The 16,612-nt window shown below is 47.4% G+C and overlaps 1 protein-coding gene across 5 annotated transcripts in view; it reads right to left on the reverse strand.

Annotated features, from left to right (window-relative positions):
• The window catches only part of HRAS (HRas proto-oncogene, GTPase), a 58,454-nt gene that overhangs the window by 40,577 nt on the left and 1,265 nt on the right, over positions 1-16,612 (reverse strand). For 4 of the 5 annotated variants that reach the window (XM_075566775.1, XM_075566778.1, XM_075566776.1 and 1 more), the window contains exons 2-3: positions 2,977-3,062; positions 2,564-2,621 (exon numbers count right to left, since the gene is read on the reverse strand). The exons of the other annotated variant lie outside the window; for it this stretch is intronic. The gene's annotated coding sequence lies outside the window, so the exon portion shown is untranslated. The remainder of the gene's footprint in view (positions 1-2,563; positions 2,622-2,976; positions 3,063-16,612) is intronic. 5 annotated transcript variants of the gene reach the window in all.

A 16,612-nucleotide genomic window follows, 5' to 3' on the forward strand; every position in this document is an offset into this window, starting at 1 on the left:
AGGGACCTGTGCCTGCAAAATGTCTCTGTAAAGCGCTACGTAAAACTAGCAGCGCTATACAAGAACATGCTATTATTATTACATAGGGCCCAAGCGAGAAAAAATATTCCGAGCCCTCCCGCTGCCACCAGAGGTTAAAACAAAGTGTTAAAAAAAAATGGCCGGTGTCAGGTTGACTTGTTTTATGCTGCATTGCCAAATGGGACAGCGCTTCAAAGCGTTCGTGTGTGTTCTCCCTGGAGACGCAGATACTTAAATTCCCTATGGCCGTCTCATTTTGCTCCTACAAGTTTGACATTCCTGGTGTATTGTAGGGTAAAGGAGGCAGACAAGTCTTCCTTTGTATTCTGCCTAGGTCTTGTGGCCACTGAGAAATGTGAAGATGATGGGGAATTCTGCGGCAGCAAGCGGAACGTACGCGCGGAGTATCGCCCTCTTAGGCCGAGTCCATAGAGACACCAGCCGTGCGGAGGCGCGCAGAGGCTGAGGGAAAGCAAGTGCTTTCCCTGGCCTTAGTTCGCGCGTCGCCTGGGGGCAGGCCAGTGACGTCAAGTAGCTGGTTCGCCCTCATTGGGCAAACCGCTCCCGTGAGCGCTTAAACTAAAAAAAAATTGTCGGCTACACTTACGCACGCCCCTGCTAAAGCCACTCATTGCTGCTGCAGGGGCTCACTGCCAAGCGTGAGCTGACCATACCCGCGGCCTTATTTACATGCAAAGAAAAAACGGTAACCGTTTTTAATTAGATTTATTTGACCATGCTTACTGGAGATGAGGCATTAGAACCCTGTGGTCCGACATGGGACTGACCCTTTAAAACATGAATTAGATCATGGTCATTAGATCGTTATGGTAGATGCCATAACCCATTTAACACATCAATATCATAGATCATTTTCGTGCTATGTAGGACCGAACAAGCAATATCCTACATTACAGGCATACCCCGGTTTAAGGACACCCACTTTAAGTACACTCTCGAGTAAGTACATATCGCTCAATAGGAAAATGGCAGCTCACGCATGCGCCTGTCAGCACGTCCTGAACAGCAATACCGGCTCCCTACTTCATGACATCAGTTATGCATGTATATGACGATTGCAGTACAGTACATGCATTGATAAGTGGGAAAAGGGAGTGCTTCACTTTAAGTACATTTTCGCTTTACATACATGCTCCGGTCCCATTGCGTACGTTAATGCGGGGTATGCCTGTACTGCATTTTTTTTTTTTATTCAACTCAATGCCATTTTTAATACGTTTTAATATACTGAGCATCCTTTGATTTCTATAGCAGGCTTTAGTCCACCTCCCAAACAGTGCAAGATCTTTGTAACACTCCTGTTTGTGATGATTTGTTGCCAATATTCCCAGCTGTTTGAGCTGCAAACTGGAATAGATCATGTCAACTTCGTAACATAAAAGTAGCTGCTGAGTTACACTGACTGAAGGATTGATTGAAACTGAAAGGCGGCCATTTAGTGAACCCTGGGAAGCCGGCTCTTTTCTGATGGCTCACAGGAGAACCAGCTTCGGTAAGTAGTTTTGAACAAAAAGGTAAACAAAGGCAGCATATTTTAAAACCAAAAAATGTTTTGTGTTTTTGTTATAATAAGTGCCTCTTTAGCACGTTAGTAAAAAGTATATTATCTTGTTCAGAACTTGATGATACGGTGGCTCAGAGACACCAAAGGAGCTGCCCAAGCTCAGCAGTAGCCGACTCCTTGGGCGTATCTTATGACAGGGGTGCGAAAATTGGGGGACGCGCTGCAGAGGCCCCGAGCTCTCCCCCAAGGGGAGGGCAGGCAGAGGGGCGCAGGGAGACAACTTTGCGCCCACGTCTTATGCCATCTATTCAAACCAGGCCCGTCAGCGGCCTCCTCGCTGTGCTCCGATTTCTCCCGCACTGATCGAAATGTTTTCAATTAGAGGAAAGTCAGGAAAAAATAGGGCCACTTAAGCTAAAAATAACAGGCGTGGAGCCATTAAATTGCTGGACCTGGGGAGAGTGGGTATTGATTCAGAGAGATGTTTCCATTAGCAGTGTCAGGGAAAAGCATCTCATAGTCGCATGTCTTTATTGTGTTACCAAATACACCTAGAAGAGTTTACATGCAGAGGGTAAAAAGGGGCGAGAGCCAACAAAGGGGACGAGGGATGGGGAAGGAAAGGGGGGAGGAGGAGGAGAGCAAACAAAGGGGACGGGGGGAGGGGGCGGGGGCAGCGCAAACAAAGGGGACGGGGGGAGGGGGCGGGGGCAGCGCAAACAAAGGGGACGGGGGGGGCAGAGCAAACAAAGGGGACGGGGGGAGGGGCAGAGCAAACAAAGGGGACGGGGGGAGGGGCAGAGCAAACAAAGGGGACGGGGGGAGGGGCAGAGCAAACGGGAGTGGAAGAGTAAGGCCAAATAAAGAAATAGGCTGACACACAGACAGGGACCGATATACATGCAGGTGTATGACAGGTATTCTTACAGAGGATGATAATTGGACATGTGTCGTCTCATGTTCAGAGTTCATAGCCAAGCTTGTGCCAATAATACAGCATCTGAAATGAGCACTTACCCTTCCCACAGCGCCTCAGTGCCGGCAGTGCCTCTTCCCTGGGTCTATCGGGAGTCCTCTGAACAATAAGATTAACATGCTGGTAAACGACAGATTCTCTATAGTGGAGCGAGAGAGCGAGAGAGCGAGAGAGCGAGAGAGCGAGAGAGCGAGAGAGCGAGAGAGCGAGAGAGCGAGAGAGCGAGAGAGCGAGAGAGCGAGAGAGCGAGAGAGCGAGAGAGCGAGAGAGCGAGAGAGCGAGAGAGCGAGAGAGCGAGAGAGCCATTTTCCACACACACTAGATGTATTTATATTTACAGCACATACCTGTATTTTCCACACACGGACATATATATTATATACATACACGCCAGAGTCAGAATACAACAAAAATCAACCCTCGCCTGAAGAGCTTCCAATCTGATTGCAAGTACCTGATGCACAAGAAGAGAGCGTGGCCTGCTCGTTGGATGGTGCCCCTGCAGCGGAGACCACTGGACCCGGTGTCAGACCCGATCACCTGCAACAAGGAGAGGCAAACAACTTTAAAAAAAAAAAAAAAAAAAGTGCAACCTCCACACAGCCAGCCCCAAACAAACATGTTTGGACTAGAAGAAAAATATCGGTAACAGTCATAACAACACACACACACACACACACACACACACACACACACACACGGAATTGAAGCTCTTTGCCTCTAGGTAGGAAAAAAAAGGCTTTGAGCTCTGGAGGGGCCAAGGGTCCTTCCACCTTATTCTAGTCCATGTAGTTCTGAGCAAGAAATAATGAAATACACTGGGAGAGGGAGGAAACCAGTACCACACAAGTAGGGGCGCCAGGTGGCTTCTCCGAAAAAACTGGACTTAGTGGTGAAAGGTGCGTCAGGTCACTATGTCCAGGGAGGTAATACCGGACACATACATGTCCAGTGTTACAGTACCTCTCATTTTTTTACTGGACACAGTATCCAAATACAGGACAGTCCAGTTCAATACCGGACACCTGGCAACCCTCACACACACTGGGTGGGGGGCGAGAATGTGCGCTTCCAGGACCGGACTCGAAGAAATATTGGTAGGAAGAAAAAAAAAAGTATCTGTTAATGCTGCGTCCCGCGGCAGGGCGCACCTGTGACGTCCCACAGCAATAAGTGGGAAGGATGAGGGGAGTTACTGTATATAGCAGGCTGCAGAAACGTGCTCCCAGAGGCTGCATCTGCAAGAGGTCGTTTCGATTCTGTAATGCTTGACAAGAAGTGTGGATAGCAGACCAGGAGGCCGCACAAGTATCAGCTGGCGAGGCTACTGCTTCCTAGGTCCAAAATGTTGAGACAGCTTTGACGGGACGTGGCAAAATTGCCGGGCAGAGCATCTTCAATACCACGGAAAAAAAACACTTCAAAACACACTTCAAATCAGCAGTCTAATTTTCGTTACAGCATTGATGAAGCTTCTCATTAGAGGTGGTTCTTGAAAGGTGCCGATAGCAAACTGTACTATGAAATCCAGACCAAGATTCTTACCGAACCCTGCTTGCAGGAAATATCTGGATATTCTTGGTGCTCACCACACCAGTTCTGGAAAATAGGGCACGCTCGGTTGCATGCCTCGCAAGTAGGTTGTTTATATGTACCTGAAATAAATAGTCACCATGCAGTCAGCCATAATCTATCCAGCTCTGGATAGGACCTTGTGAGAGCAGAAGGTTCCATGGATGGTCTTCTACTAACTCCATAAAACCATGCCCTCCTGGGCCAAAACTGAGATAATAGCCACCACTCAGGATTTGTCCCATTCATTTTACTTCAAGACTCTGGGTATCATGGAAAAGAGAAAGAAATGTATGCAACGTTGAAGTTCCAAGGAAGAGTCATCGTGCCCAGGGGTGCTTGGTTATCTCCTAGATTTCCAGAACAAAACATTGAAAGTTTTGCATTGTTCCTGTTGGCCATGAAGAAGACATCCCCATAACCGGGTGACCCTCTGGAATAACTCTGCATGCAACAACCATTCTCCTGATAGTACTGGGCTGCGACTGAAAATGTTTGACCCGATACCCTGAGCCAATTTGGATGTGGACTGCACAGATATGCAGAATGTTTTCCTGTGCCCAAACCACTATGCATTCTCAATACAATAATGTCTACCTCCAACATCTTGGCACTTTGTGCCTTCCGTTATTTTTTTTTTTTTTTTTTTATTTTTTTAAACATGCACAAAAAGCAACTGTAGTCGGATTGTCACTGAATTCTGAAAGGTTGTCCTCCGATCTTATCCTTGAAAAGTAAAAAACCTGCAAGAAACAAATATTCTACTGCTCACATTGAGAAAGTTTGCCGACATCCTTTTTGGATTTTCAACTTCCTTGAGTTGAACAGTGGCCATGGTAGGTCCCCATCCAAGGTATCAGACATCTGTTATAACTTCCCAAAAATGGGATGAGAGAGGACATCCTATCACGAGTCTGTAAATTCCCTTCATACAGTTCATTACGGAGCTCCTGCCCAACAAAGAGCAGACATCGGCCATTCCTGTCCCTTTTCTTAGCGAGGGTGAAAGACCGCTCAGGAAGAATCCTTTCCTTCTGCACCAATCAGCCAGAACTGGAACCTCTCCTGGGTGACAACCACAGCCTGTCGAAGCATTGTAGGATCTCCAGAGCCTAGCAAGTACATGCATCAACCCCACCTGCTAGTCCCTGCATGTGACTGCTTGTGGCATCACATTGACCCAAGGAGCCATCCGGCCAGATACAGCCATGTCACAAAATAACAAATACGTCTAAAAACCTTCCATCCTATCTACAGGTTAAAACATACATAACACCTACAAGCTCATATTGAACCCCCAAAATAACCACAACATATATATAAGCATATAAGTTTCACAGAGGAGTGCTACTGAGCATGGCAATATATATTTAAAACCAGAGACATAACATAAAACACAGACAAAGCTCAGTGCACATCCAGAAAAACTTATACACGGTACAGTGCCTAAATATACATGTATAAATAACTAATAAATAAAATGGTCTTTTAGTTTAACATGTTGGCCAAATTGTTGTAAGCCCTTGAGCCAACTGCACGGCAGACCAACTTCAAGGGTCCCCAACACTTATATAGATTCTTAATAACCTGTGCATTGCCAGGAAGAATGATTTATGATAAATCTGTCAAAATTAGTTGCAAAAGTTCCAAGTCTGATTGAAGCTTTTATTAACCTGTACATTACCAGGAAAAGCACTCTGTAATAGATTTGTCACAATCATACTGTAAGCAAGCAAGTTCCCCTGAGAGTGGGAGATGCCAGGGAGTGAGCTTCAATTAGGTAGGAGGTTGCCACCCTCCAATCAGCTAAGACTAGCTGAACAAGAATTATAAAACATACAGAACACCTACAAGCTCATATTGAACCCCCAAAATAACCACAACATATATATATAAGCATATAAGTTTCACAGAGGAGTGCTACTGAGCATGGCAATATTTTGGGGGTTCAATATGAGCTTGTAGGTGTTCTGTATGTTTTATAATTCTTCTTCAGCATTTAAATGGTTAAAAGACCATTTTATTTATTAGTTATTTATACATGTATATTTAGGCACTGTACCGTGTATAAGTTTTTCTGGATGTGCACTGAGCTTTATCAACAGGTTAGACAGAAAAAGAATGACCAAGAGGAGGCGGTGGAAGGACCCTTTATTGTTCCTCCTCCATTAGGTGACCAGAGGGAGGTGCTGTGATCGCCCAAGTGTATGCTACTGTGGGACACTGAAACAACATTTTGCAAACAATTGAATTGGTTCTCTTAAACTAACCTAACAGTCCTAAAAGGGAAGTTTAAATGAAATTACATCTTACGGGCCTTTGAAAGGAGGGAGGGGGGAGTGTTCGTCAATCAAGTGTTTTCCTTACCCTTAGCCCACCCTGTCCTCATCAGAGGGAGCCAATAAAGTTGAGGGGAGGGGAGAAGGGGGGTCTTTGCCTGTGCCAACTCTTCTTGAGCAAACCGTGACAGAGGAAAGGGAGCAGCCCTTCCAAAACCAAACCACTTCCAAGTTTCAGCTGACCAAGTTTACAAACTAAGGTGTTGGGTGTCCTAGGAGGGACTCATCCTTTAATAGGTACTAGAGCAAGTGGGACAAATAGATATATTGACTTTTACATACATCAAGGTATTGAAGTGCAGGATGGAAGGGATTTCTGTTGAAAGAAGTACTATAACAAATGGTTATGCTCTGTAGCTGGAGGCTTAGGGGAAACACGGAAGTGCGGGGAAACCATTTCAGGCGAGGAGAATCCGGCTTGTACAGCCAATACAACATAGACAAACAAATGCCTCAAAATGCAGGTCTCCTCTAGGACAGAGGTACACAGTAGAGCTCTACTCACAGGATCACAATGCAATTCTTCATTTATTGTAACAGCCAAAATCAGAGGAGAAACATCGTTTCAGGTCTCCTGATGAAAGGTCCATATGGAATATTCCACCACGTTTCTCTTCTGATCTTGGCTGTTACAATAAGTGAAGAATTGCATTGTGAACGTCTGAGTAGAGCTCTACTTTGTACCTCTGTCCTGCATTTTGAGCAATTAATGGAACAGCATAGGTGGTCAACATAGTCCAATTTGCTCGGTATAGACACCAGTCCCAAATAAAAACATGGGATCAAATGGGGTCTGAGGCTTCGTTGCAGAAAGTAACAGTCAGAAAGTCAATTTGACAGCTACATAACTGGAGATATGGACACACACGTGATGATACGCATATGGACAGATAGATGATATTCTAATTAATATGACTGGTTGATATAGAATGTGGTGTAGATCAATAAGTGGAAAAAGACTGAGAAATAAATATATATAATTATTTAGAAATGAGTGCGTGTGATAGATATAAAGCCATGCTGTATATGCCGGGTGACACTCCCTCCTCGTGCCAATGCGGACATCAGAGCTGCACTGGGGTAGGGAGAGGAGGAGTGTGTCTCTCACAAGCCTGTCAGATACGCTCCCCTGCTCCTCCTCTTCCGGCCGCACTACTCTCTGCATCATAGCGACAGGAAGAGAGATAGGGAGGGAGAAGGGGGGCGTCCGACAGCTCCGCGCGAGACCGCGTGCAGCAGCAAGAAACAAAATGGCTTTGCTCCTGTGACAGGCAAGGACCTGAAGATCACGACCCCTGCACCTCAATTCCTACCTCTTCCTGGGTGACTGGATGCACTAACCCCATCATCCCATTCCCCCACACTGGGACTGCCACTTCAAACCCACTGTGTCACTGCATTTTTTGCCCCCGAGAAAATCCCTCCCTCCTGCTCAACAAAACCCCCAATTACCCCCACAAAAAAAAAAAAAAAAAAAAAACAGTCCCACCTAACCCCATTGATTGCTCTCAAACTTTGGGCTCCTAAAAATTCTGTCCGGAGACACGGAGACACGGAGACACGGAGACACTTTTTTTTAATTACAAAAATCTACCCCTGGTCGACAGACGTACACGGAGAAAAATACGCCGGGTGTCTGTAACTTGCTGATCCTGCCAATTACAATGCAGCTGCCCAGGCCGTCAAGGGCAATTTTTCACACGGAGACTCACTTTTCAGCCAAGGTGATGCCAATATACATGATACAGATGTACAGCAACAAAGGACTGCAGCACGTTGAAGTCCGATCATTTTACGTCTTTCTGAATGGGTTTAAAAGTAACAAGACGTGTGAAATCTTACATGGGGGCTGTTTTTTTTTAAATAAAAAAAGTTCTGTAGTATCAGGACTGCTATTTATTTTTTATTCAACTCGATGGCATCTTTTGATTTATATAGCAGGTTTTAGCCCACAACTCAAGTAGTGCAAGATCTTTGCAATACTTTCCTGTTTGGAGAATTTGTTGCCAGCAGTTTGAGCTGCAAAAAAATATCAGGGTACATTGTAGCTGCCGAGTTGCACTGATTGAAGGATTGATTGAAACTGAAAGGCAGCCATTATGTTAGGCACACAATCAGGATTTTTACAGAAGCACATACTTTACATATGAAATGAAAATAGGGGAAAAAAAGGGTGGGCAGGGGTGTAGGGTGTGTAGATATAGATAGAGAGCGCTTTAGGCCGAAATTATTGTGCGCGGGGCGAGAACACACTTGTTCCCTATAAGGTCCCCCCAAATGCGCACGGCCATTTTTTTGAAAAGACAACCATTTTGTCTTTTGGATTTTGTCTTTTCGCGCGGTGTCACGTGAGCGGTTCAGCCAATGAGGGCGAACCAGCCTGGTGACGCTTCCGCCACGCCTCCCCAATCGCTGGAAGCCGACTTTACCCACAATAATCCCAGCCTTAAACTTTTCTCTGATCTGGTCCTTGGAAAACTAGTTCGTACGCCCTGACATGCAGTGTATACAGATAGATATAGACAGTGTTCGACAAACCTATACATTTGCTCGCCCCGGGCGAGTGGATTTAACCCCCGGGCGAGTAAATATTGGCCCAAGCAGCACACGTTTGGTACTAGGTGACGAGTAGATTTTTTTGTGTGGCGAGTAGATTTTTTGGTGATTTGTCAACCACTGGATATAGATATATTAGTAGTACATAGTTACAGATTAACAGATGGATGGGGAATCCGGCAGGGCGAGTGTGGCAAGAGCAGGAGGCCGGCAGGCAGGGGCGCGAGCGCGAGGCATATATAGAAATAGACAGGAAGAGAGATATACAGACACGGTCACTGCAGACAAGCACCTTGGTTGGAGTGAAAACAGGAGCACTGTCAGTATTTGTCCTTTGCTATTCTGTCCATTTATCCCACTGGCAGTGAAAGGGTCCCGGCCACACACCTCAGGAAGTGTGAAGGGTCTCCCGGGGACAGCGGGAGGGGCTGGGAGGAAGGAATGGGCTTCACTGCTCCACTTCCCATCACACACTCTGGAGACAGATACACGTGTGTTTTTTAGAGATATATCAGTGTTGAACACAAATTTTAGGAGCCAGACAGAATTCTTAGGAGCAAACGTTTTGATGAGCAGCAGAGTGGGGGGTACAGCTATTCCTCGCACTCCCCCCCCCCCCCCCCCAGCTCTGTATGTCAGTGTGTCAGACAGTGTGTCTCAATGTACCTGTGACAGTCCCGAGAGCAGGGTGGGCACAGTCCAGGAGCTCTCTCCACCTCGCTCCCTCACCACTCCATCGTGCTCTGAATTCTAGCCCTCCCCCCCTGCCAGTCACTGCTGCGGCCAGTGACAGCACGCCCAATCCTGCTTTGCACGTGCCAGTCGTGGTGGTGACTGTTAGCGCTGCGATGGCTTTTTACAGCACAAGCATAAGGCAGTGGCCGGGATGGGAGCGTGCGCTGGCATGCGCTCTGCCTGGCCGTGCGTGGGGGGGGCGTGGGCATGACGTCACAGCTGGTTCATCCCAATCATGCGAACCGCTCACGTGACGTGCCAGCGAGCGGCAAAAACAAGTTTACTCATCTCTGCAATCAGCTGAGCGCTGTGGGCCACACACAAGCTGGCAATGTGTTTCATCACGGTGAGCGCCCGCTCAGCATCATCCTAGCCGCAGTCTAAGGCTTGGGCCATGGTGCCTTCGCCCGTGCGGAGACGTACGCGGCCTTGACGTCACCCGCGTGAAGCGGGTGCGTTTTTCGGCCATGGTACGCATGCCGTCTGTGGGCGTGTCTAGGGGCGTGCCAGTGACGTCACGGAGCTGGTTCGCCCTCATTGGGCGAACCGCTCACGTGACCTGCCTGTCACGCCAAGAAATCAGTTTGAACTGATTTCTTGCGCAACGCGCGCCCCCTCCCACACGCCGCATAGACGTGAACACTTCCTTAAGGCAGTCTGTTCGCTCAGCGTGCGGATGTGTCTGCGGTATCATGGCCCCAGCCTTAGGCCTGGGACATAGTCCCACAGACCCCGCTGAGCAGATGTACTTACCCCCTTCATCTGTGATCAGCGCGGCTTTAGCAGCTGCTGCCGCATGCGTGCGGAGGCTGAGAAATTCTGAGGAGACAGGCAAGTTTAAAATTTGCCGCTCAGGGGAGCGGAGGAGCGATCACGTGACCGCTCACATCCAATGGGAGCGAGGGACTAGCCCCGCCTCCCGCCACGCCTCCGCCCCCACTGCCAGGACACAAAAAAGCTCCAGTTTGAGCAGGCGAGGCAGAGCAGGCGCATGGCTCAGCGCGGCCCGAGGCACCATGCCCTAGAACTTAGTCCGCATCCAGGCTGAGAGCGCTCTCGCTCAAGCGCCGTCAGGCGCTGACTAAGCACGGCGATCACTTTCCAGTTGAAAATGTGTAGTGGGGTGGGGGGGCGTGTCTGTGACGTCACAGAGCTGGTTCGCCCTCATTGGGCGAATCGCTCATGTGACGCGGCCATCGTGCTACAAATGCAAATGTATTCCTCTCTGCAAGCAGCCGAGCGCTCACTGTCACGTGCGCGCAATCTGGACCAACACATTGCCGTAATGTGTTTAATTGCGCCGAGCACGAGCGCTCAGCTTCACCCTGCACGCGGCCTTAGGCACCAGAGGCAGGAATAAACGCAGCTGCAGAAGAATGTTTTGGGAAGCAGTGCTGTCAATCACCACTCTGCTTCCAGAAGTCCCGCCCCATAATGGCCTGCAGAGCACCACACCAGGGGTGCGCAAAATTCTCGGGGGGGGGGGGGTTGGAGGGCGACACGACACTTAAAAGACCCGCATTCTTCCGCAAAGCATTTCAATTAAATGCCTGGGGAGCATGCTAGGCCTCTGCATGTTACTTACCTTGTCTCTGGCAGCTTCTGATGACGTGTCACGATGGCAACGGGGTCACATGACATCAGAAATGCCGGAGACAAGGTAGGGGGGGTGGAGAGCCGTCAGCAGGGCGGCAGCCGAAAATTTTTGCTCACCCCTGCACTACACAATACAGGCATACCCCGGTTTAAAGGACACTCGCGAGTAAGGACATATCGCCCAATAGGCAGATGGCAGCTCACGCATGCGCCTGTCAGCACGTCCTGAACAGCAATACCAGCTCCCTGCCTGTACTGAAGCTGTGCGCAAGTGGGGAGACTATAGAGGCTGTTACAAATGCCTTATTTACATCAATTATACATGTATATGACGATTGCAGAACAGTACATGCATCGATAAACTGAAGCAATACCTTTTTGCACTTAAGTACATTTTCGCTTTACATACATGCTCCGATCCCATTGCGTACGTTAATGCGGGGTATGCCTGTACATTGGGGGGCGTGACTTGGGGAAGCAGAGTTGTGATCGACAGCCAAGCTTCCGAAGAGGTTGAACCCTCACTCACCCTGGTTCACATCCCCACTCATATCATTACACCATCACATTTTAAGCATGCCATCGGTCCAACCTAGTCTCAAGAATAAACACCCTTGACCCTACCTTCCCCTCTAACTACTGCACTCTCTGACTTCTGGGATGTCTTGTTTCTTTTCCCACACTTCATTTTCTCAACTCATAACCCACTCGATCAGGAGTGGAACGCAGGAGTAAAAAGAAATAAAATTAAAATATAAACAAAAAATGTTTAAAAAAAAAAATCCATTAAAAGAACAATACGAAAACCTTCAAATTGGAGGAAATTTAGGAATATTAGCCTACGTTTTGGAAAGGAACACAATTTGAATAACCTCAACAATCAAAAACATTAAATCAAACCAATTAACATAAATGTCATTTTAATTCAGCTATTCCCCATATTTGTTTTGCGAGCAGATGTATTCGGCAATGAGCTTTGTTAAAGAAAGAAGTTCAGATCTGTAGTGATAGACGCTCATGTGGGCAGTCTGCTTGTGTTATAGACCTGGAAAATCAATCCTAATATTGAGAAACTTCTCATTCAGATTATCTTTTTTTTGTATTTCAAGTTTTTTTCTTCTCGTCAATTAAATTTTGTTTGTTTTTTGGAATATTTGAATGTTTTTATTATCCTTGTTTACTTTTGCCGTTCGTCTAGGTTTAGCTATTCATTTAAATCAGATAGATGTAAGGGGCAGTAGGACAGCAGCCCGCCCCAAAACGTGTGCCCACGTCTGGGAATAGAGTAAAAAAAAAAAAAGTTGCCCACCCCTGTGTACACGCATTCCCAAACTAAATAACCAAGTCATTATTATTTAAGTATTTAAACTTTATACTTATTACCATATATGTTTTGTCAATTGGATGTAGCATTGGGCACCCCTGTCTTTTGTTGTATCCACCCCTGTGTATCCTATCCAATCGGGCTTCAGCAGAGCATACTCAACTGAACCCGCACTCAGTAGCCAATGACTTCCATGCTGCCATATATCAAGGCAACAACTGGATTGCGATTCTTCTTGACCTCTCTCCTCTTGATATTGTTGAGCACCCTCTTCTCCACTCTTGGCATTTGTGACCCTGTTCTCTCCCGATTTTCCCCCCATCTCCTGCCGCTCCTTCAGTGTCTCTTTTGCCAACTACTCTACCTCCATGGATCTCTTGGATGGTGTGCCTCAAAACGCAATTTTGGATCCTCTACTGCTTTGTCTAGACGGCCTCGTTGGGTGACAGCAGAAGCTCAAATGCTAATGAGATCATCGCTATGTTGATGCCAACTATAATTATCCACATGTAACCTTTCACCTGCAGTCACAAATCATAAATTGCCAACAGCAATCTCTGACTGGGTGGACCTTCGCGGCCTCAAATGTAGTATGTCTGTCTAAGGTCGCGTCCATACGCAGCACAGCGCGATCAAACACATTGAGGTCTATGGGAACGTCCACAGGGTGCGAGCGCACACGTGAGCGTCGGCGCGGCTGGTTTTTCACGGGTTATTTTACTTTGTCTCGCAAAACCGCCGGGTCACGCGAGTGGTTCGCCCACCGAGGATCTGTAGCCCACAGATCGCTCGGCTGACAGGCACGTGCGAGGCAATGCGAGCCCCTGCACCATGGACTCGGCCTCCTCATACTCCTTCCCAGAACAGGCCCCATTGTGCCCTTCTCCGTTACAGTCAAGAATACCTCTATCCTCCCAGCTTCGCAAGTATGCTGCCTAGGCCCTAGAGGGTTGCATTGGACTCCACCCGCTCCCTCACAAAACCGTTACTAAATCTTGCCGTTTCTTCCTCCTCGACATTGCTGAGATACGCCTCTTCCCTTGCTCCTAGACTACTAAAACACTAATGTATGCCCTCATTGCCTCCCTTATGTACTGCTGTAACATTATTTTACCTGACCTCTCACCTTTCTCCCTTACAATCTATACCTAGTGCTGCTTCTCAAATTAATCGCCTGCTCTTCTAGACTCATATCTGCTTCCGATGCATTTCGGTATAAACGTCAAAAATTCTCCTTTCAGGATCTACACTGCTTTGTACCTTCATATAGCTCAACTCTGACCTCCTGTTATACCCCTACCCGCCTCTTACACTCAACCCAAGGATGTCTCATCTTACAGCCCTCTCCCATTTTAAAACCCTTTTCATTAATCTCTCCCTACCCAGGGAACTTGCTAACTTTTCAATAGTCAATAGCGTGCTCTGGGCTCCCCCGCCCTCACCCTGAATGGGACCAAACTGCACCCCTACCCCGCCTCATTGACAGGTATCACCCATCTCGACAGGTTGCGCTGAATAAACATACAACCAATGGAGCCGTTGACCCCTCTACTTATGTTTACATCAGGTGGGGGTGGAGCTGCAGTGGTCATGTGATTGTATTAGCAGCAATCACATGACCGCATATGGCAGAGGTCCGATGGCACAGAAAAGTTAATGCAACAATCCATGAAAAAAACAAAATATTTTTTTTATATATAATTGGACCCAATAATTACCCTTTCGGGTACCAAGTTCCCTTATTGAGAATCCAACATGGCTGCTTGACATCGCAGCTTCCTTTGGGCCATATGGTGTCCCACCATCCATCAGTACAGCGCAAATTATCACAAGACACAGGGTCACCGGCAATGTACACCCCGATTCCAATTATCGGGAAACTTTTATTTCCTCTTCTCCAACCCCCCAAGATTAGTCGCTTTAAGTGGAGTCGGCTCATCCTACATTTTTCATTAAATATATTTTACCAGGGGGGGGGGGTGTAAAAAGACATTGCGGTTACCTCTCGATTTCAAGTACAGATGTAGCACGACAGTGCCTGCCGCTTCATGGCTGCAGGGAGGTCCTTGGCTTCCAGATCAGACACCCCACTGCAGTCACTGACTGATAACTCGTACTACTTGTGTGTCCCCTGGGATGATCTATAAACCCAGGACTGTGAGCCTGTCTGATAATCCAGAGTCAGGAGGTAACACTACATTAGATATCAAGCCCAGGACTGTCTCAGCCTGTCCCTTATAATCTGGAAATCACCCTACACCAACAGAATCTTGCCCTACAGCAGGGGGTGGCCAACTCCAGTCCTCAAGGGTCATCACCAGGTCAGCTTCTAAGGATATCCCTGCTTCAGCACAGGTGGCTCAAACAGATGAAGCAGGGATATTCTTAAAACCTGACCTGTTGATGGCCATTGAGGACTAGGAATTGGCCACCACTTACCTACAGGATATAGAATATAAAGTGGGAAAAAAACACACACCCATATAGGATTTAATTGTTGCAGCGTATATTTAAAAAAAATTAAAAAAACAAAACCCCAAAAAATTGATCATATAACGGCTTTAAGTGGCGGTCATACAGTGACTTATAACCAGGCAATACATTTTTTAAAATGATGTTACCCTAAGAACCCATCGTGGCGGTTTATAAACTCTGCGTGACTTCATCTATTTAACCCTTCCAGGGCCGCAAATGCCCTACTGGAAAGGGGTTGGTACTTTGCAAATTCACACTTCATTACCCATCAAAATCAAACACAGACCATAGTGCCGGCGATTGATTTCATCTTATATGTCCGATCTTGCGTTGTACTGTGGTACGGTATACGCCAGCCTTACATCAACCAACAACTGCTAAAGTGGTTCACGGCGGAAAAGGGAAGCGCTGTGAATATATATTAATTTGCTATATCAGGCCTGCGCAACTCCAGTCCTCGAGGGCCGCAAACAGGCCAGGTTTTCAGGATATCCCTACTTACAATATGACTGAGCCCCTAATGGAGCCAGCTGTGCTTAAGTAGGGATATCCTGAAAACCTGGCCTGTTTGCGGCTCTTGAGGACTGGAGTTGCGCAGGCCTGCGCTATATACTAAATGAAGCAGCATATTTGTTGACGCCCGGTTTAGCTGTGTCTATAAATAAGGTTAGCACCATACACCAATTCAAAACACTAGGAACAAACTTGCACAGTCCTGATTTAGCAGAGCCTATGCTGCAGAGTATTACGTCACAATTTTCCTTATAGGGGAAATCCAATAGCGTCAAACCAGCCAATCCCTGACAATAAGTGCACATGCGATGACTCCCGACAGTGTGTTAGGGATAGTCCTGGTTCAACAGAAACCCATATAGATGCTATATTGGAGCAATATTTTAGGATCAAAAGAACCCATCCCTGGCAACTAGTCACTGATGACAGGAAGAGACCTAAAACAAACCGACAGGGACAAGCTCAGACAGACATGAATTAGCAGAAACTATTCTTTAGAAGCTCAGTACAATTTGTGGCGATTGTAAATCCTATAGGGTGAAACCGGGACTGTCTGAGCCCATCTCTCTGTCAATAAGCAGGTCAGTGATCGCTTTAACAACCCACAACAGGTAAAGGCTTAGGCTGAGTCCATAGAGGGGGTAGCAGTGCTGAGGCGCGCTGACGCTGAGGCTCGCCTGCTGAAATCTGCGCGATTTCATGCCCATGCAGGCGAGCCAGCGGGAGCGATCGGGAGGCGGGGGAGACTGAGGGAGGCGGGGCAGTGACGTCGCTGGGCCGCACCGACGTCAACGTCACAGCGCCGTGACGTTGACGCTGCTCCGCGCTGATTGGATGTTTTCAGCCGACAGCGCTCTGAAAAACAGCTTGGCGGTCGGCTGAAAAATCCAGCGCCTCAGCACGCCTGCGGACGCTCGCGTGAGCCCCCTCTAAAGACGTCCTCATGGAGGATGCAGGGGCTCAGCGCGGAGCGTCAGCAC

The sequence above is a fragment of the Ascaphus truei genome, chromosome 12 (genome assembly GCF_040206685.1).
Source record: "Ascaphus truei isolate aAscTru1 chromosome 12, aAscTru1.hap1, whole genome shotgun sequence".
Taxonomy (NCBI): Eukaryota; Metazoa; Chordata; class Amphibia; order Anura; family Ascaphidae; genus Ascaphus; species Ascaphus truei.